Consider the following 23,077-nt stretch of genomic DNA (forward strand, 5'->3'; position numbering starts at 1 on the left):
AGTACAGGGTGTCAATATGTGGGAAGTGTGACGCCTGGGGGGGCTGGAAAACAAAAAATGATAATAATTAAATAAATAAATAAATAAATAAAAACAGATTAACAGTGAGAAACGATATATATGTTGCGTTGTCAAAGTAAAAGAAACAGTTGAGACTCTGCAACTGTGTGTAAATGAGGCAAAGTAGATCAGCAACCCCGGACTTGGTCACAATTTTTGTGGTGCCATATGGCAGCAGGGTCTACCATTAGACAACACAGTATGCTTTCATGTTTGTAAGCTACCTACTGCATAATTCCTGGTGACAACATGTGGGAGGTGACCAACAGTCTGTGCCATCTGTGGTAGGGGCGGCCATGATGTATAAATCAATGCAGGTCAATAATATAAGCTGTGTGGCAGCAAACTCCCCTCACTTCCCCCGCCCCTTACTCCCCCCGCCCCTTCAATCCTCCAGCCCCCTTCCTCCTCCGTCCCTCACTCACCTCGCCCCCCTCCTCCCTCCGCCCCCTCACTACCCCCCCTTCACTTCCCCGCCCCTTCCTCCTCCCGCCTCTTCCTCCTCCCGCCTCCTTCCTCCTCCCGCCCTTCACTCCCCGCCTCCTTCACTCCTCCCGCCCCTTCACTCCCCGCCCCCTACACTCCTCCCTCCCTTCACTCCTCCCGCCCTTCCTCCTCTCCCCCCTTCCTCCTCCCGTCCCTTCACTCCCCGCCTCTACACTCCTCCTGCCCCTTCCTCCCGTCCCCTTCACTCCCCCGCCTCCTTCCTCCCCGCCTCCTTCACTCCTCCCCTCACTCCCCCGTCCCTTCCTTCCCCAGCCCTTCACTTCCCCGCCCTTCACTTCCCGCCCTTCACTTCTTCTTCCCCCTCACTCCCCGACCCTTCACTTCCTCCGCCCCCCACTTGTCTCTCCTCCTTCACTTCCTGACCCTTCACTTCCCCGCCCTTCATTTCCCCGCCCCTTCACTTCTTCGCCCCTCACTCCCCGACCCTTCCTTCCTCCGCCCCTTGTCTCTCCTCCCTTCACTTCCCCCGCCCTTCATTTCCCCCTTCACTTCCCTGCCCCCTTCACACCCCAGTCCCCTCTCCCCCCCCTTCACTCCCCGCCCTCTTCACTTCCCCTGCCCCCTTCTCCCCACCCTTCATTTCCCCCCCCCCCCTTCACTCCCCGCCCTTCACTTCCCCCGCCCTTCCTTCCCCCCGCCCCTTCACTTCCCCCCCTTCAATTCCCCTTTCACTTCCCATGCCTTCCCTCCTTTCTTCCCTTCACTTCCTTCCCCCCTTCACTTACCCCACCCCTTCACTCCCTCCTCCATTCACTTCCCCCCTTTCTTCCACTCCCTCGCCCTTCACTTCCCCCTGCCCCTTCACTTCCCTGCCCTTTCACTCCCTCCTCCCTTCACTTCCCTCTTCCCTTCTTCCCCCGCCTTTCTTCCTACCTCGCCTCCCCCCTGCCCCTTCACTCCCCCTGCCCCTTCACTCCCTCCTCCTTCTCTTCCCCTAACCCCCTCCTTTCTTCCTCCTCTCTCCTTTCTTACTCCTTCCACACAACTGTTACACAACTTAAGCTGCTGTGGTATGAAGATCAATTCTCGATGAGTCATACTTTATACATAATCTAACTACAGTATGTCCATTAAAGTGTTGACGATGTATTCTCAGAGGTTTGTTCCCTGCATAGTTGGTGAATACATCTCACATAATCAGTTAAAATAAGGTACTTATTTCCCTTACCTGGAGATGTGAGAACTCATCTGACAAACTGTGGGAGACTTGATGACCAAAATGGGTGTCTGATTGCACCGAGACTCTACCATAACTAGAGCCGAGGGAAGAGAAGAACACGATAGCAGAACTCTTCCATTATATACAGCAGTAAGAATGAGCGATAGTCAACAAAGGAGGAGTGTGTGTGTGTGTGTGTGTGTGTGTGTGTGTGTGTGTGTGTGTGTGTGTGTGTGTGTGTGTGGTGTGTGTGTGTGTGTGTGTGTGTGTGTGTGTGGTGTGTGTGTGTGTGTGTGTGTGTGTGTGTGTGTGTGTGTGTGTGTGTGTGTGTGTGTGTGTGTGTGTGTGTGTGTGTGTGTGTGTGTGTGTGTGTGTGTGTGTGTGTGTGTGTGTGTGTGTGTGTGTGTGTGTGTGTGTGTGTGTACTCACGATTTCCTCTACCCTCCTGCATTATAGCGGGGAAAGGCTTCAACAATGATGGTCTTTTTAAGCGCGTATTTAGGTTAGTAATTACACTATTATAATTTTGAAAAATTATTAGAAATATAACTTTGTTAAAGCGATTAATCTTGTTTTCCTAGCGACTGCCTCATTCAGTGATGGACAGCTGGGAGCATAAGGACCGGACTTGTTCAAGGTTACTAGCTACTGATCTTGGTCTACCTGTCCACTTGTCCAGTTCAGCACCCAAGCTTTGAGCCACGTGGCTGTCTAGGAGTATTGTACTCAAACTCAAAAATTTCAAAATTGCTTGTGACTCCTAAATCATATCTATACAGTGATACAATGAAGTGAGAACTGTGTAAGATTATGTAATTTGTTTACTTAAGATTACAGTACTTTAAAGATGATAATTATATAACCTAGAGCATACACGGGACCATGTTGCTATTTTTTTCTCCCAGATGCCGCACCTTTTGTCCTTCATCGCTTCCTACGGGATATACTGTAGGAGTAGTTGCCGTTCCTTCGCCATGCATCTTTTGAACGGGAGAAAACGATGATTTTTAAACTTGCTAAGTGGATGTAATCCAACAATATCTCGAATGTTGTCGATAATAAGTTATTTCCTTCTGTATTTTGAAGAATTATGGCCGTTTTGTCTTTGGCGACGGGATCCCCAAACCCTTGTGGTCAGTTTGTTAATATCCTTATACAATATATTTTAACGAATTTTAATTTTTTTTTTTTTTTTGGGGGCCATTACCAAAGCAATAAAAGTGCGCTCTACGCCACACACTGTATCTCTTGGTAAATATAACTTCTTTGACTCTCAGCTGTGACCTCCATCTTTAACACACACACACTACTACCACTACTTTGCTGTCACTCGGAATCGAGTATGACGATCATCCGTCTATGATACAATGATATGAGTTATTAAGGATGTCACCTTCGTTGATGAGCTCTGAGGTGACTAGAGAGGCCGATACGGCACCGGGAGGGTCGTCCACAGATGTTGCACGTGTGAAGGGCTACATCCAGTGCGGGAGGAAGGCGGCAGCATCTTTCCGACGCTGGCGCTTGTCTTCCTCGGTATGCAGTGGGGCTAAAGCTACGGTCACTAGAGTTTTCTGTGCAATAAATTCACGATAGCATTTCATCCACAGACAATAAATCAACCATACCATCCACACACTGGTGAAAGGAAGCCATAGGCCGCCGCCCAGCTCTGCAGCCTAGTTTGAGCTCAGTTTGAGAGCAGAATGGCTTCATTGTATGTTTCTATGGCAGCATTAACCGCTTTAGTGAGATGTGTGGTCATGTTAAAAGCCAAGACGAACAAGAAACGATTGTAGCATCCGAGCGATGTTTGTGTCTAAGAGTGATGCAAGTACTCCAGAGTCAAATGAAATTCCCGTCGTGATGTGTTATTATTATGATTATTATTTTTTTTAACTATGAAATTTTTGCTCGTGTTTTGTTATTGAAATAAACTTTATATTTTGTACATCTTAACATTAATAAGAAAAAATGTAAAGCGTAAATTTTATTAATACAATAGACTGTATACCAAATGTCAACCCACCATACTGTGGGATTTTAGACGCTCCGCATCGTCCCACTTTCGACAACAAGTAAGTTGTCGCTGTAGAATAACTTGAGGACTTCGTTGAAAAATCAACGCTTCGGTGGTTATTTTGAATAGAAACTCTAGTGTGACCGCAGCTTAATTCGAAAGTATTGACACCTTCTCGTGTGGTGAACCTCCAAGCGTTACGGTCTGGATGATCGACTTCCAGGTGAGGAGATCGATTTAGCACTTTTCAGGTTTGTCTTAAAATTATCTGTATACCACTGCCATCAGCGTTACGTTTACTATTCGTTAGGTGACTGTAAAGTAACTGCTTTAGCAGTCTACTGTCATCCATGACAGTCTCGATGCTCCTACAGTTGGTGTCAGCGAGAATACTGGCATTTGTTCTCTTATCTTCCCAGCGAACTCGGGGGATGGAACGTAGGCTGTGTTAGTGGCCACACACACACACACACAGTCTAGTGCTATTATATCTTACTGTAAATTTTAATCAGAATGACTGAATTGACATCAACCTGCACCCCGAACAAGGGAAAGCCTGCGAACAGACACACCGACAGACTCGCACCGCCATACGCCCGCTCCCTCATCCCCATCTAAGAGAAGAATGTATTGTACGAACCTCTGAGTCTATTGTTCCTCTTCTTCACCAATCCTCCTCCCTGCTTCCCGCTCCTCTCCCTCTCCTTGGCTCCCCCCTTCTACGGTGTACTTGACTCTTTCTCTCCCCGGGTCTCCCTCTCCCCTGGTCTCCCTCTTCCCTGGTCTCCCCTCTCCCCAGGTCTCCCTCTCCTGGATCTCCCTCCCCAGGTCTCCCTCTCCCTGGATCTCCCTCCCCAGGTCTCCCTCTCCCCTGGATCTCCCTCTTCCTGGATCTCCCTCCCCTGGTCTCCCTCTCCCAGGTCTCCCTCTCCTGGGTCTCCCCTCTCCCAGGTCTCCCTCTCCCTGGTCTCCCTCTCCCTGGATCTCTCTCCCTGGTCTCCCTCTCCCGGGTCTCCCTCTCACCGGGTCACCCTCTCACCCGGTCTCCCTCTCCCCGGGTCTCCCTCTCCCTGGATCTCCCCTCTCCCTGAGTCTCCCTCTCCCTGCTCTCCCTCTCCCAGGGTCTCCCTCACCCCAGGTCTCCCCTCTCCCCAGGTCTCCCTCTCCCTGATCTCCCTCTCCCCGGATCTCCTCCACATGGTCCCCTCTCCCCGGGTCTCCCTCTCCCTGGGTCTCCCCTCTCCCTGGGTTCCCTCTCCCTGGGTCTCCCTCTCCCCGTCTCCTCTCCCTGGATCTCCCTCTCCCCAGGTCTCCCTCACCCCAGGTCTCTCCCTCTCCCTGGTCTCCCTCTCCCTGGATCTCCCCTCTCCCTGGTCTCCCTCTCCCAGGTCTCCCTCACCCCAGTCTCCTCTCCCCGGGTCTCCCTCTCCCCGGTCTCTCCCTCTCCCGAATCTCCCCTCTCCCCGGGTCTCCCTCTCCCCTGGTCTCCCTCTGGGTCTCCTCTCCCCGGGTCTCCCTCTCCTGGATTCCTCTCCCTGGATCTCCCCTCTCCCCGGGTCTCCTCTCCCTGGATCTCCCTCTCCCCGGGTCTCCTCTCCCCTGGTCTCCCTCTCCCCTTCCTCTCCCCGGGTCTCCCTCTCCTGAATCTCCCTCTCCCTGAATCTCCCTCCCTCAATCTCCCTCTCCCGGTCTCCTCTCCCTGGATCTCCCTCTCCCTGGTCTCCCTCTCCCCCAGGTCTCCCTCTCCCGGGTCTCCCTCTCCCTGGTCTCCCTCTCCTGGATCTCCCTCTCCCAGGTCTCCCTCTCCCGGGTCTCCTCTCCCTAGGTCTCCCTCTCCTGGATCTCCCTCTCCTGGGTCTCCCTCTCCTGGATCTCCCTCTCCCTGGGTCTCCCTCACCCCGGGTCTCCCTCTCCCCTGGGTCTCCTCTCCCAGGTCTCCCTCCAGGGTCTCCCTCTCCATGGATCTCCCTCTCCTGGGTCTCCCTCTTGGTCTCCCTCTCCCCAGGTCTCCCCTCTCCCCAGGTCTCCTCTCCCAGGTCTCCCTCTCCCCAGGTCTCCCTCACCGGGTCTCCCTCACCCAGGTCTCCTCTCCCCTGGATCTCCCTCCCTGGGTCTCCCTCTCCCTGGATCTCCCTCTCCCCGGGTCTCCCTCTCCCGGGTCTCCTCTCCCGGTCTCCCTCCCCGGTCTCCCTCTCCCTGGATCTCCTCTCCTGGTCTCCCTCCCCCGGGTCTCCCTCTCTGGTCTCCCTCCCCAGGTCTCCCTCACCCTGGATCTCCCCTCCCCGGGTCTCCCTCTCCCCGGGTCTCCCTCTCCCAGGTCTCCCTCTCCCCAGATCTCCCTCTCCCTGGATCTCCCTCTCCTGGGTCTCCCCTCACCCCAGGTCTCCCTCTCCCTGGGTCTCCCTCTCCCCGGGTCTCCCTCCCCAGGTCTCCCCTCTCCATGGTCTCCCTCTCCCCTGGTCTCCCTCACCCCGGGTCTCCCTCTCCCCAGGTCTCCCCTCTCCCCCAGGTCTCTCCCTCTCCCAGGTCTCCCTCTCCCGGGTCTCCCTCACCCCGGGTCTCCCTCACCCCGGGTCTCCCTCTCCCTGGATCTCCCTCACCTGGGTCTCCCTCTCCCTGGATCTCCCTCTCCCCGGGTCTCCCTCACCCCAGGTCTCCCCTCTCCCTGGATCTCCCTCTCCCTGGGTCTCCCTCACCCCAGGTCTCCCTCTCCCGGGTCTCCTCCGGGTCTCCCTCTCCCCAGATCTCCCTCTCCTGGATCTCCTCTCCCTGGGTCTCCCTCACCCAGGTCTCCCTCTCCCCTGGGTCTCCTCTCCCCAGGTCTCCCTCACCCCAGGTCTCCTCTCTGGATCTCCCTCTCCTGGGTCTCCCTCTCCCCAGGTCTCCCTCTCCCCAGGTCTCCTCTCCCAGGTCCTCCCTCCCCTGGATCTCCCTCTCCCCTGGTCTCCCTCTCCCCAGGTCTCCCTCTCCCTGGTCTCCTCTCCCGGATCTCCCTCTCCCTGGATCTCCCTCTCCTGGTCTCCTCTCCCAGGTCTCCCTCTCCCGGTCTCCCTCTCCCAGGTCTCCCTCACCCCCTGGATCTCCCTCTCCCCAGGTCTCCCTCTCCCCGGGTCTCCCTCCCCAGGTCTCCCTCTCCCCGGATCTCCCTCTCCCTGGATCTCCTCTCCCTGGGTCTCCCTCTCCCCAGGTCTCCCTCTCCCTGGAGTCTCCCCTCTCCCGGGTCTCCCTCACCCCAGGTCTCCCTCTTCCTGGATCTCCCTCTCCTGGGTCTCTCCCTCACCCCAGGTCTCCCTCTCCCCAGGTCTCCCTCTCCCCAGGTCTCCCCTCCCCAGGTCTCCCTCTCCCCGGGTCTCCCTCACCCTGGGTCTCCTCACCCCAGGTCTCCCTCTCCCTGGACTCTCCCTCACCCTGGTCTCCTCCCCTGGATCTCTCTCCCAGGTCTCCCTCACCCCAGGTCTCCCTCTCCCCTGGATCTCCTCTTCCTGGGTCTCCCTCACCCCAGGTCTCCCTCTCCCCGGGTCTCCCTCTCCCCAGGTCTCCCCTCTCCCAGGTCTCCCTCTTCCCAGGTCTCCCTCACCCCGGGTCTCCCTCTCCCTGGTCTCCCTCACCCTGGGTCTCCCTCTCCTGGGTCTCCCCTCTCCCAGGTCTCCCTCACCCCGGGTCTCCCTCCCTGGATCTCCCTCTCCTGGGTCTCCCTCTCCCCGGTCTCCTCTCCCAGGTCTCCCTCTCCCCGGTCTCCCTCTCCCAGGGTCTCCCTCTCCCAGGTCTCCCTCACCCCAGGTCTCCTCACCAGGTCTCCTCTCCCTGGATCTCCTCACCCTGGATCTCCCTCTCCCTGGATCTCCCTCTCCCCGGGTCTCCCTCTCCCCGGGTCTCCCTCTCCCCAGGTCTCCCGGGTCTCCTCTCCTGGATCTCCCTCTCCCCAGGTCTCCCTCTCCCCGGTCTCCTCTCCTGGTCTCCCTCTCCCTGGATCTCCCTCTCCCTGGATCTCCCTCTCCCTGGGTCTCCCTCACCCCAGGTCTCCTCTCCCCTGGGTCTCCCTCTCCCTGGGTCTCCCTCTCCCCGGGTCTCCTCTCCTGGATCTCCTCTCCTGGGTCTCCCTCCCCCAGGTCTCCCTCTCCCAGGTCTCCCTCTCCCCCGGGTCTCCCTCCCCTGGTCTCCCTCTCCCCGGGTCTCCCTCTCCCCAGGTCTCCCTCTCCCCAGGTCTCCCTCTCCCCAGGTCTCCCTCTCCCCAGGTCTCCCTCACCCAGGTCTCCCTCTCCCTGGATCTCCCTCACCCCAGGTCTCCCCTCTCCCCGGGTCTCCCTCTCCCAGGTCTCCCTCTCCCCCAGGTCTCCCTCCTGGATTCCCCTCTCCCCAGGCTCTCCCTCTCCCAGGTCTCCTCTCCCTGGGTCCCCTCTCCCCAGGTCTCCCCTCTCCCCGGGTCTCCCTCACCCAGGTCTCCTCTCCTGATCTCCCTCTCCTGATCTCCCTCCCCCAGTCTCCCTCTCCTGGATCTCCCTCACCCCTGGGTCTCCCTCTCCCTGGATCTCCCTCTCCCTGGATCTCCCTCTCCCCAGGTCTCCCTCCCTGGATCTCCCTCTCCTGGATCTCCCTCTCCCTGGATCTCCCTCTCCCCGGGTCTCCCTCTCCCCAGGTCTCCCTCTCCCAGGTCTCCCTCTCCTGGATCTCCCTCTCCCTGGATCTCCCTCTCCCTGGATCTCCCTCTCCCTGGATCTCCCTCTCCCCAGGTCTCCCTCTCCCTGGATCTCCCTCTCCTGGGTCCCTCTCCCCAGGTCTTCCTCTCCCTGGATCTCCCTCTCCCTGGATCTCCCTCTCCCTGGTCCCTCTCCCCAGGTCTTCCTCTCCCTGGCTCTCCCTCTCCCTGTTCCTCCCCGTCCCTCTCCCTGGTCCCCTCTCCCTGTCTCCCTCCCGGGTCCCTCTCCCGGCTTCCTCTCCCTGGTCTCCCTCTCCCCCGGGTCTCCCTCTCCCAGGTCTCCCTCTCCCGGGTCTCCCTCTCCTGGATCTCCCTCTCCCTGGGTCTCCCTCTCCTGGGTCTCCCTCTCCCAGGTCTCCCCTCCCCTGTCTCCTCCCCTGGTCTCCCTCTCCCCAGGTCTCCCCTCTCCTGGATCTCCTCTCCCTGGGTTTCCCTCTCCCCAGGTCTTCCCTCTCCCTGGATCTCCCTCTCCTGGATCTCTCCCTCTCCCTAGGTCTCCCTCTCCCCAGGTCTCCCTCTCCCCGGTCTCCCTCTCCCTGGTCCCCTCTCCCTGGGTCTCCCTCTCCCTGGGTCTCCTCTCCTGGTCTCCCTCTCCCTGGGTCTCCCTCTCCTGGATCTCCTCTCCCTGGATCTCCCTCTCCCCTGGGTCTCCCTCTCCCCTGGGTCTCCCTCTCCCCCAGGTCTCCCTCCCTGGGTCTCCCCTCCCTGGCTCCCTCTCCCCAGGTCTCCTCTCCCTGGATCTCCCTCTCCCTGGGTCTCCCTCTCCGTCCCTCTCCCAGGTCTCCCTCTCCCTGGATCTCCCTCTCCCTGGTCTCCCCTCTCCTGGGTCTCCCTCTCCCCGGGTCTCCCTCTCCCGGGTCTCCCTCTCCCTGGATCTCCCTCTCCTGGGTCTCCCCCCTCTCCCCGGGCCCTCCCCTCCTCCCCGGTCTCCTCCCTGGATCTCCCTCTCCCTGGATCTCCCTCTCCCTGGATCTCCCTCTCCCTGGATCTCCCTCTCCCTGGGTCTCCCTCACCATGGGTGGTATGCTTGTACTATACATCCTGGTGGGGTCAGGTGGACCCCCCCCGGGCACATTGTCGTGTGCACTCACCATGACTGTTTCCTGCCCGTGTTATGGCTGCTTCCTCTTTGTGTGTGTGTGTGTGTGTGTGTGTGTGTGTGATAGATAGATAGATAGACAGATAGATAGGTAGATAGATAGAGATATTCTCCCTCCCCCTCTCACATTCGCCACCATCCCCAAGTTCAGTCATTAGGGCTCGTGGCGGTGTAATTAACTGCTGGTGGCACGGTAGATAACGAGGCCATTTACATCAGCTCCCTTCTTCTGCTTATGTACCATAGCATTATAGAAAAGCTCGAGTCATTAACGTGAGTTGTTATGGCTTCATCTAAGGCGCCGCCCTGTTTCCTCGTGAGGGAAGGTGACGTAAAGGAGCTATACGTGTAGTAAAATAATAGTATGGTTAGTTTCAGTGTGGGAGAGGTACAGAAGGTTGTTAATAATAATGATAATAACAATAATAATAATAATAATAATAATAATAACAATAATAACAATAATAATACTAATAATACTAATAATAATAATGACAATAATAAAACTAATAATAATAATAATGAGCATCATCTATTGAGGGAGGGTATAGAGGCCCTGGGGGAAAGATATAGTAATAATAATATTGCTTCCTCGTGTGTGAAAACCTGGTAGCAGTGGCAGGGCTCAATAAGCTCAATGATATTTCCTCACGAGAGAAGGCCAACTGTAGGCAGCGTGTAAAAGGCAGGCAGGCAGGGAGGGAGGGAGGGAGGGAGGTGCGTAGTATGGAGGCGAGGGCGGGAGGGAGCATGGTGGTGAAAGGAATTAAGTAAGTGTAATGGGAAGGAAGGGAACGTTGTAACGGAGGGAGGAGGAAGGAAGAGAACATAGTAGCCGAGAGCGTAGTTGGTTGGAGGGAGGGGAAGGGAGAGTGGTGGGAGGAAGAAAGGGAGTATGGTAGGTGGGAGTGACGGAGCGTGGTTGGAGGGAGGGAAGGGGGAAGCGTGGTAGGAAGGAGGAAGGGAGAGTGGTGGGAAGGAGGGAGAGAGCGTGGAGGGAGAGGAGGGAGGAGGGAGGGAGGTGTGTGATGGAGGAACGGAGTGTGGTAGGAGGGAGTGTGACGGAGCGTGGTTGGATGGAGAGAGGGGCGTAGTAGGAGGGAGGGAGGAGCAGGCAGCAGGTGGGAGGGAGCGTGGTAGGAGGGTTGGAGGGAACGTGGTAGGAGGGATGGAGGGAGCGTGGTAGGAGGGTTGGAGGGAACGTGGTAGGAGGGATGGAGGGAGCGTGGTAGGAGGGTTGGAGGGAGCGTGGTAGGAGGGATGGAGGGAGCGTGGTAGGAGGGAGTGAGAGTGGTAGGGTAGAGGGAAGGAGCGGATATTGATATTGATATAAAAGTTTATTTAGCCAGAAAAACACAGACACAGAGTGGATAATAATAACAATATCGACGTGACTGAGCCAGTTGAGAGCCATAGCTCTCCTGTAGGCACCTGATATATACTATACATTTATCTCAAGGAAGTATTATGTAACATTTAGTATCATCTGGAATAGAACACCTAGCATAGTGGTAATAAGAACATATTAGAATGTTACCAACATATTACCACGATTATCACTTATTATTTATCTTTTTTATTTATTGATTTATTGATTTATTTTATTTTTTTACATTTATATTATAATTATATAAGTACAGTATATACATATTTTACAGTGGCGTTGATATACATTAATCTGATAAGTGAGGGAAGCAATACAACACGGGTTGTATGTATGTGAAACAAGAGGACAGAAGCACTAACACCCTCTTCCCGGGAAGAGGGTCGTCGTGTTTCAACCCGAGTTTTAAACTAAATGAGTCCTGAGGGACACCGCAGTACAGTACTTAACGGGGTGGTGTGGCGGTAAAATGAACTAATTCCAATATTATATATTAATTTTATTGGAATTAGTTATTTTTACCTTCTGGACTCATTTTTTCTAAAACTCGAGTTGAAACACGACTGCCTTCTTCAACGGAAGAGGGTGTTTAAAACTCCGGCCGTGACAGATCATGTCTTGTCTGCAAATATAAAATTATTGCAATGGTAATTTCTATCTTTCCATGTAACAATATATTATAGAGTGGTTTTGGTGGTATAATGAAAGTAAGAGTATAAAGTGTTACAAGAAAATTAATACTTAGAAAATAGATATTTTTTAAGAGATGATTTAAAGGAAGGGAGCGTAGTCTTTGCTCAGATGGGCAGGGGGGCGGGGGTAAGTTGTTCCACACCTTCACACAGTGATATTTTATGGAGGTCTGGGACTGAGAGGAGTGCATGGGGGGTGGTCTTAGTAGCTGTGAGTGTCTTAAATTATCTCTGGTTATTCCGGAACTGAAAAAAAAGTCAATCAAGTGATTGACAGACTTATCAACAGATAGGGCACAGCAGTAAGTGTTAATATCCCCGAATTTTAAAATTTTCTGTAAAGCAAATTGTTTGTCAGTGTGATCAGTTTTTTCAAGTAGGTTATTGTCCTCACAACTGTCTTCTGTGCAGTGACCAGGGGTTGTCTCTTAGTGGTGCCAGAGTCCCCATAGTGTGTGACAGTGTATCAAGTGTTGGTAAACAAAATCATAATAGATTTCTTTCATCTTTGCAAGAGTGAGTGACTGACGAGTGTGATACAGGATACCGCACTGTTTATTGACTTTACTGTGAATGACTTGTATGTGGTTTCTCCAGTTTAGTTTCTCATCAGCAGCAAACCCAAGGAAATTAGTATTTTGTTCACGTTTGAGGACTGTATTACCAAGGTACAGGGGGTCCAAGTCTGGGGGGGATATTTTTCCTTCTGTAAAAGATTGTGTAGTGGGTTTTGTCGAGGTTTAAGGACAGTTTATTACGTATTATCCAGGTCCTGACTCTTGTCAATTCAGTGTTCATAGTTCTCATAAGGCATGGAGGTCTGAGATGCTGGCATAGGGATTGCTATCATCAGCAAATAAGTTGTATTTTATGAGTGTGATGGAGTGGACTATATCGTTTATGTACAACAAGAACAGTACTGGACCGAGAATGGAGCCTTGAGGGACGCCATATAAAATAGTTGAGGAGTCAGATTGATGATTATTTAGCAGACATACTGCTTCCTGTTAGACAGATATGAAGTGAACCAATTGTGGGATAAGCCCCTAATGCCGTAATGTTCAAGCTTTGACAGGAGGATGGTATGGTCGACCGTATCAAAGGAATATACTGACTGTGAACTGACGGTCATTAAAAGAATTGAAGATGTCATTAGTAAAGGACAGCAGGGCACTCTCAGTTGACCTTCTAGCTCTAAATCCAAACTGAGAGCGCCGCTTCACCTTACACAAGGATGTAGGGGAGTGCCCACACCCCCCAAAAAAAAAAGAAGAGCTTGTAAAGATGTTATTGGCACTGCAGTTTAGTCTACTACCTGCTAGCTTCTCCAGTATCTTACTTTAGGCTGAGAGGACTGATTCTTGAAGGTTAGGAGGGAGTGAAGGAACGTGGTAGGAGGGAGGGAGGGAGGGAGCTTGGTAGGAAGGAGGGAGGGAGCGTGGTAGGAGGGATGGCGGGAGCGTAGTAGGAAGGAGGGAGCGTTAAGTGTACGTCGACGTGACACTTCCATTACCCTCACTAAACAACCTTCCTTCCTTCCTTCCTTCCTTCCTTTCTTTCTTCCTTCCTTCGGTTAATTTTTCTTCCTCTTTTTTTATCTATTTCCCCTCCTACCATCCTTACACTCTGCCTTACGTTTATTCCTTTTCTTTCTCATCTTCATCTTCCTTCCTTCCTTCCTTCCTTCCTTCCTTCCTTTCTAGTTATTTGTCCTCCTTATCCTGCTCACTCTATTCTCTTTCCCCATCCTCTACTTACCCTCAATCCTACTTTCTCTTCCTCCTCCTCCTCTTCCTCCCCTCACCGTTCTTCCCTCCTTTCTCCTCCTCTTCTCTCTCACCGTTCTTACCTCCTTTCTCCTCCTCTTCTCCCTCACCGTTCTTCCCTCCTTTCTCCTCCTCTTCTCCTCACCGTTCTTCCCTCCTTTCTCCTCCTCTTCTCTCCCACCGTTCTTCCTCCTTTTCTCCTCACCGTTTTCCCTCCTTTCTCCTCCTCTTCTCCCCTCACCGTTCTTTTCCCGTTTCTCCTTCTCCTCCTCCTCTTCTCCCTCATTCTCCCTCTTCCTTCTCCTCCTCACCAATTTTTTTATACATTTTCTACTTTTTGTGGGGAGTACTTTGTTTATGTTTCTGCTTGCTTCTGACAGTTTTTTATGATTGTTTTTAGTTGTAAACAAATTGTATTACTCCGTTGTTGCTGTTGTTTTAGGTCCTCTTGCTGTTGTTTCCGTTGTTACTGTTGTTTTTGGTCTTCCTGCTGTTGTTTTAGGTCCTCTTGCTGTTGTTTCCGTTGTTACTGTTGTTTTTGGTCTTCCTGCTGTTGTTTTTGGTCTTCCCTCAAGCTACAAAAATCATTTCTACTTTTGCATCATTTTAATTCAGCGAGTGATGAGGGGGTGAGTGGAGGAGATGGTGATGGTGATGTGTGGTGATGTGTGGTGATGTGTGGTGATGGTGATGTGTATCGTATGTGTATGGGTGGTGGTGGTGGTGAGGGGGGGGGGCAGTGTTGGGTGTGTGAGTGGTAGTGGTAGGTGAGGGTTGGGTGGTGATAGTGTGGAATGGTGATATGTGTGCGCGGTGGGGATAGTGGTGGGTGGAGATGGTGTGGTGGTGGTGGTGGGTGAGGATGGGTGGAGGTGGTGGTATGGGTGTGTGGCGCCTCTGCTTAAAGGGAATAGGATTACCAGACTGAGTGAGACAGGCGGGGCGTATGACACACGCTTTACGCCGCCACCCTGCTTACCAAACCTAACCTAACCTAACCGACAGTACTGGTAACCTAACTTAAAGTACCGGTAACCTAACTTAACGTACTGGTAACCTAACTTAACGTACCGGTAACTTAACATACCGGTAACCTAACTTAGCGTACCGGTAACCTAACTTAGCGTACCGGTAACCTAACTTAGCGTACTGGTAACCTAACTAAACGTACCTGTGACCTAACTTAACGTACCGGTAACATAACTTACCGGTAACCGAACTTAAACCTAACCCAACTATACTTAACATAACCTAATCTAGATTGATAGTTAGCTAATCTAACTAAACCAAACTTAACGGCAACCTAATTTCACATAGTCCAACTTAACCTCACCTAGCTTAATCTATCCTGGCATGACTTAATCTAATTTGCATTAACTTAAACTCAACCTAACCTAACCTAACCTAATTGGAGAATTGAGATTACACCTAAATGGTTAGTCTGGACACAAAGGTAGTCTGGACACAAAGGTAGCCTGGACACAAAGGTAGTCTGGACACAAAGGTAGCCTATAGACATTGCCCGGAGACAACACTATCCCGGATAAAGTGTGGCAGGGGTGGATGGGGAACGTACTTGAGCGGGGGGCATAATATCGACGTGTGGAATTATCTGCGACTTGGATGAGACCGAGCGGGCAATTTAATTGATCCCGAGCTGGGCCCCCTCCCTCCTTGCCACTTTTCCCGATCGTATGATAATTTCTTCCGACAGTAACTCGGCATCAGGATTCTCAAGAGCGTTCTTACTTGGAAATTTGTTTTCGTTGCTTGAAATCTAAGTTACATTAAGATTGTGTTTCAGTGTTTTACGTAAGGTATTGATCAAATTTTATTTATTCTTTTTTGACAACTCACTGTAATTCTTTTCCCGTACTGGTAAATGGTCGTGCTGTATCTAGAAAAAAAAAAGTTTCAGTGTAGTTTTCGACCCCATGCTTAGAAAATTCGAGTCATAATAGTATTTTTTAGTAAAGTTACGAGGAAAACTTGAACCTACGAACCTTTGAGAACTCCACCTCTTGGGAACACAGTATTCTCCGGAGCATACGTGGAAGCTTTCCCCGTAATAAAAGATGCTTAAAACGTATCGGGTAACAGCTGATATGTGACGTCAGTATGGGTTGGATAAAATGGCATAGAAATTAAATAGTCATATTTTGTCATCAATTATTGCCGTCAATCACCACAATTCTACACCATCTATTCCTCACCACCATTCATCACCACCACCATCCATCATTACCACCACCATCATCCATCACCACCACCATCCATCATCACCACCACTATCCATCACCACCATCCAACGTCATCACCACCATCCATCATGACCACCATCCATCATCACCACCATACCATCATCACCACCACCATCCATCATCACCATCCATCACACCCATCCATCCATCATCACCACCACCATCCATCATCACCACCACCATCCATCATCACCACCACCATCCATCATCACCACCACCATCCATCATCCACCCACCATCCATCATCCACCATCATCACCACCAATCATCATCACCACCATCCATCCACTCACCACCATCATCACCACCACCATCCATCACCACCATCCATCATAACCACATCCACCATCACCACAACCATCCATCATCACCACCATCCATCATCACCACCACCGTCCATCATCACCACCACCATCCAACGTCATCACCACCATCCGTCATCATCACCACCATCCAACGTCATCACCACCATCGATCATCACCATCCATCATCACCACCACCATCCATCATCCCCACCACCATCCATCATCGCCACCATCCATCATCACCACCATCCATCATCACCACCAACCATCATCACCACCACCATCCATCATCACCACCACCACCATCCATCATCACCACCACCATCCATCATCACCACCATCCATCCCACATCACCACCACCATCCATCACACCACCATCCATCCATCATCACCACCACCATCCATCATCACCACCATCCAACGATCATCACCACCAATCATCATCACCACCACCATCCATCATCACCATCCATCATCACCACCATCCATCATCCACCACCATCATCACCACCACCATCCATCATCACCACCACCATCCATCATCGCCACTATCCATCATTACCTATCACCACCACCATCCATCATCACCACCACCATCCATCATCACCACCACCATCCATCACCACCACCATCCATCATTACTACCACCATCCATCACCACCACCATCCATCATCACCACCATCCATCATCATCCATCACACTACCATCCATCATTACTACCACCATCCATCATCACCATCCATCATCACCACCACCATCCATCATCACCACCATCCATCATCACCACCACCATCCATCATCACCACCACCATCCATCATCATCACCACCACCATCCATCCACCATCCATCATTACAACCATCCATCATCACCACCACCATCCATCATCACCACCACCATCCATTATCACCACCACCATCATCATCATCCACCACCATCATCATCACCACCATCCATCATCATCACCACCACCATTCACATCACCACCATCCATCATCATCACCACCATCCATCATCACCACCATCCATCATCACCACCACCATCCATCATCTCACCACCATCATCACACCACCATCCACCACCATCATCACACCACATCATCATCACTCCATCACCACCATCTATCATCACCACCACCATCTATCATCACCACCACCATCCCACCATCCATATCACCACCACCATCACATCATCACACCACCATCCATCATCACCACCACCATCCATCATCACACCACCACCACCATCCATCATCACCACCATCCATCATCCACCACCACCATCCATCATCATCACCACCACTATCCCCCACCACCATCCATCCACCATCCACATCACCACCATCCATCATCACCACCACCATCCATCACCACCACCATCCATCATCACCACCACCATCCATCATCACCACCACCATCATCATCACCACCATCCATCACATCATCCATCCACCACCATCCATCATCACCACCACCATCCATCATCATCCACCACCACCATCCATCATCATCACCACCACCATCCTTCATCATCACCACCACCACCATTCATCATCACTCACCATCCATCATCACCACACCATCATCATCATCCACCACCATCCATCATCATCACCACCACCATCCATCCATCACCACCATCCATCATCATCACCACCACCATCCATCATCATCACCACCACCACATCCACCATCATCCATCATCACCACCACTATCATCATCACCACCATCCATCATCACCACCATCATCATCACCACCACCATCATCATCACCACCACCATCCATCATCATCACCATATCATCACCACCTCCATCCATCATCACCACCTCCATCCATCATCACCACCACGTCCATCTCACCACCACCATCCATCTACCACCACCATCCATCATCACCACTATCCATCATCACCACCACCATCCATCATCACCACCATCCATCATCACCACCATCCATCACCCATCCATCATCACCACCACCCATCATCACCACCATCCATCCATCACCACCATCCATCATCACCACCACCATCCATCATCACCACCACCATCCATCCATCACACCACCACCATCCACATCATCACCACCACCATCCATCATCACACCACCATCATCATCACCACCATCCACCACCACCACCACCATCATCACACCACCACCATCCATCATCACCACCATCTATCACACCACCACCATCATCATCACCACCACCACCATCATCACCACCATCCATCATCACCACCTCCATCCATCATCACCACCTCCATCCATCATCACCACCATCCATCATCACCACCACCATCCATCATCACCACCATCCATCATCACCACCATCATGCATCCATCATCATCATCACCACCATCCATCATCATCACCACCACCATCCTTCATCATCATCACCACCACATCCATCATCACCACCACCATCCATCACCCACCACCATCCATCATCATCACCACCACCATCATCATCACCACCACCATCCATCATCATCCACCACCATCCATCATCGCCACCACCATGCATCACCACCACCATCCATCATCACCACCACCATCCATCATCACCACCATCTATCATCACCACCACCATCCATCATCACCACCACCATGCATCATCACCACCACCATCCATCATCACCACTATAATACAGGCAACAACTCGTATAGAAGATATAGGTAGAGTATTTATGGTTGTGGGAATATAAAGGGTGGAAGTTTGGTAGTGTGGCCGGTTAGTTATTTAGCTGTATATTATATTAGTGGGGGGAATCTTTCTAAACACAACTTTCTATACAACTATTTATTTATGAACTGAATGGCACGGACACATTAAAAGATCAATATATCGAAGTTACTAGACAATGGATCTCGGACACAAACATGAAATGGGTACACTTCCCACTGTAAGTAACTCACCCCTGGATCGCACTGACAAAGACTCACGTTTGACCTGAGGGAGGCCCAGCAGGTGCAGTTTGAGGGAGTGCTGGACTATGTTTCCTGCGGGAGACTCTGCTAGCTGGAGAGGGTGCTGGGGAGGGAAGTCTCCCTCTGGGGAGGAGCTGTCGGCTCCTTCCCTCCTAGAATAGTATCCGAATGCAACTGTTCATGAGAGGGAGCTGCAGGGCCTATATATTGACGATTTCCAGCCGGAAGATGTCGACACAAATCTGGGTGTGTCTGGCCAGGTGACAGGTGTACTGGCTGGGGGGTAGCTTCTTGAGTAACACGGTCATAACGCAGGGTTAACTTAGGTAACTTGTCCGTGACCTCTCCTGGGTCAGGTCTTACTGTCACTGTAGGGTGTGTCAATCTATGTGCGTTAACACGTGGGTATGGTGACCGGATAAAACCCCAACGGACAAAACCCCAGTCTCATATATAAAATATAAAATAAAACACTTTTATGTTTAGGTTAGGTTAGGTTAGGTTAGGTTAGGTTAGGTTAGTGTTGATAAACGACAACCCCTTTGGGGTTTTGTCATGGAACCCGTAGGTATATACTTAATGTTATATGTGTTGTATTTCTCTGGGCTGTAAGCTGTGGTCTGATAAACAATCATTACACCACCACCACCATCCATTCGTCACCACCATCCATTCATCACCACCATCCATTCATCACCACCATCCATTCGTCACCACCATCCATTCGTCACCACCATCCATTCATCACCACCATCCATTCATCACCACCATCCATTCGTCACCACCATCCATTCATCACCACCATCCATTCATCACCACCATCCATTCGTCACCACCATCCATTCATCACCACCATCCATTCATCACCATCCATTCGTCACCACCATCCATTCGTCACCACCATCCATCATCACCATCCATCACCATCCATTCATCACCACCATCCATTCATCACCACCATCCATTCATCCACCACCATCCATTCACCACCATCATTCATCACCACCATCCATTCATCACCACCATCCATTCATCACCACCATCCATTCATCACCACCATCCATTCGTCACCACCATCCATTCATCACCACCATCCCATCACCACCATCCATCACCACCATCCATTCATCACCACCATCCATTCATCACCACCATCCATTCATCACCACCATCCATTCATCACCACCATCCATTCATCACCACCATCCATTCATCACCACCATCCATTCGTCACCACCATCCATTCATCACCACCATCCATTCATCACCACCATCCATTCATCACCACCATCCATTCATCACCACCATCCATTCGTCACCACCATCCATTCATCACCACCATCCATTCATCACCACCATCCATTCATCACCACCATCCATTCATCACCACCATCCATTCGTCACCACCATCCATTCATCACCACCATCCATTCATCACCACCATCCATTCATCACCACCATCCATTCATCACCACCATCCATTCGTCACCACCATCCATTCATCACCACCATCCATTCATCACCACCATCCATTCATCACCACCATCCATTCATCACCACCATCCATTCGTCACCACCATCCATTCATCACCACCATCCATTCATCACCACCATCCATTCATCACCACCATCCATTCATCACCACCATCCATTCGTCACCACCATCCATTATCACCACCATCCATTCATCACCACCATCCATTCATCACCACCATCCATTCATCACCACCATCCATTCGTCACCACCATCCATTCGTCACCACCATCCATTCATCACCACCATCCATTCATCACCACCATCCATCATCACCACCATCCATTCGTCACCACTACCATCCATCATCACCACCACTGTTACAACCTTTGGTCTCTTAGCTCGTAACAATGCACAAATTCAACTTCTCTTTGTATCGAAGGTCCAAGGAATAGATCCCACCAAAATCATCACATCATTACTATGGGGTATATTGAAAATCATAAAGGACATTTAATTACAAATATTAACAAACAAACAAACAATAAATATATCAGTTATGTACAAAAAGAAACAAATACAAACTAAACTATACAATACTTGGCATTCTTAAAAGTCGAGCAAGGTTTTACACGTTATACCACAAGAAATATACAATAGGAGAGGAGATACTTATCTTATGGCTCCCAGCCCAATACTAAAAGCCACCCGGCTTTGAGAGGTAAAACCAAGCAAGCAGAGGCGGGCGGAAATGACGTCACAAACAGGAGACGTTCACGTTGCGAATCCGCAAACAACCATTGAACGCTCACTCGCTCATTAGTATTCAGGACAATATAATAAACATTACTTTGTTTTACCTAACACATCGAAACAAATGTTACATTTCAAGTATAACATATAAAATCTAAATTTTAACTGCTTCGGTGTCTACACAACGAATCATTCGAAGTTCATATGCCGACCAGTAATCTATTCATTGGTTCTTAATTCCGACACTCATAACATCTCTCCCCTTAATTTAAAAGTTTAAGAAGCTCTGAATAAACTTTTACTCAACACGAGATAGAGTGTCGGCAATGATATTATCACAGCCCTTTATGTGATTGATTTCTATATTATAGGGTTGAAGAGCTAATGACCACCGTAACAGTCTTGGATTTTTATTTCTCATTTTATGAACAAACTGAAGTGGATTATGATCTGTATAAACTATCACTGGATAAGGTGATCCACTTACATACACCTCAAGCTTTTCCAGAGCGAACAAAAGGGCCAATGCTGGCATATCCACGTTGATGCTTTTTCAGTTTGACCGAGAAATAACAGTTCGGGTGCAATATTCCATCTTTTTCTTTTTGCATTAACACGGCACCAACTCCTGTGTCACACGCATCCGATTGTATCACAAACTGTTTCTTAAAGTCTGGGAGTTGCAGTACAGGAGCCATCGCCAACAACCCACGGACCTTTTCGAATGCTGTCTGACAGTCATCAGTCCACACACTTTCTTTTGGGGCTGACCAGATCTGCCAGGGGAGTGACCATCCTGGCAAAGTTTTGACAAAACCGCCTGTAGAATCCAGCCATCCCGAGAAATCTACTGAGAGCCTTTCGATTGAGAAGTGTGGGTAGACTGAGGATATGGGCAACCTTGGCATCAATTGGGGCAATTTTTCTTTGTCCAACGACGTGACCGAGGAAGATAAGGTGGCATGTCCGAATTCACTCTTAGGCAGGTTTACGGTGAAGTTGAACACTGCTAGATGATTGAAGAGTGTACGGAGTCGGCCAATGTGTTGTACCCATGTGTCACCGACGACGACCAGATCATCTAGATAGGCGTACACTCCAGGCAGGCCTGATGTCACTATAAGCATCGCTTGCTGAAATGTTGCTGGTACTCCTTTGAGGCCGAAGGGCATAACTCTGTATCGCCACAGCCCCTCTGCAGTGACAAAAGCCGAAATCTGCTTTGCTGACCTCTTGTTTTGTAAGGTCACCCTGTGTACATAAGCCTCTCAGTCCTTGTAATTCAGTTGCCTCTGAAGATATCTTGAGCAAAGACGAAAGCTAAGGTGCTCCATTGTTTCCCTTTTTCCTGTGTGATTTTATCAAGATTTATCTTATCCACGTTTTCATTGTGGATCTACATGATATATATATATATATATATATATATATATATATATATATATATATATATATATATATATATATATATATATATATATATATATATATATATATATATATATATATATATATATACGACATATTTAGTCCATATAACACGCGGACTTTGAACATATAATCAACTACCTCACCGGGGGATCGGTGGTAGAAGCAGTACCGTTCTTACCTCGCAAGCGAGATGTCAAGGGTTCGATTCCCGGGCCGGTGGAAGTTGTTTGGACTTACTTCCTAGCCCCCATTAGTCCCTGTTCACCTAGCAGTAAAGTAGGTACCTGTTGTAAGTCGAAAGTTGCGAATTCGTATTCAGGGAGTTGTTGGAGCTTCCAAAAACTGACTCTTCAGGCTTCTATGCCCTTAACTCATGAGACATGAAGGCAAGCATGAACTTAGCATGCTTCCCTGTTGGGCACTGTAAACGCTTCTGCCTTCACCTTACACAGGGATGTAGGGAAGTTCCCAATAAAAAAACTACCTCAGCCAGACTCGAGGATTCGAGTCCTGGCTGGTGAGGTAGTTTATAT

General features: G+C 50.5%; 1 protein-coding gene across 7 annotated transcripts in view; it reads left to right on the forward strand.

Moving 5' to 3' along the window:
- Positions 1–23,077, forward strand: part of LOC121869746 (transient receptor potential channel pyrexia-like) — a gene marked incomplete at its 3' end in the record, with an annotated part of 57,955 nt that overhangs the window by 25,279 nt on the left and 9,599 nt on the right.

The sequence above is a fragment of the Homarus americanus genome, unplaced genomic scaffold, assembly GCF_018991925.1.
Source record: "Homarus americanus isolate GMGI-L3 unplaced genomic scaffold, GMGI_Hamer_2.0 scaffold23578, whole genome shotgun sequence".
NCBI lineage: Eukaryota > Metazoa > Arthropoda > Malacostraca > Decapoda > Nephropidae > Homarus > Homarus americanus.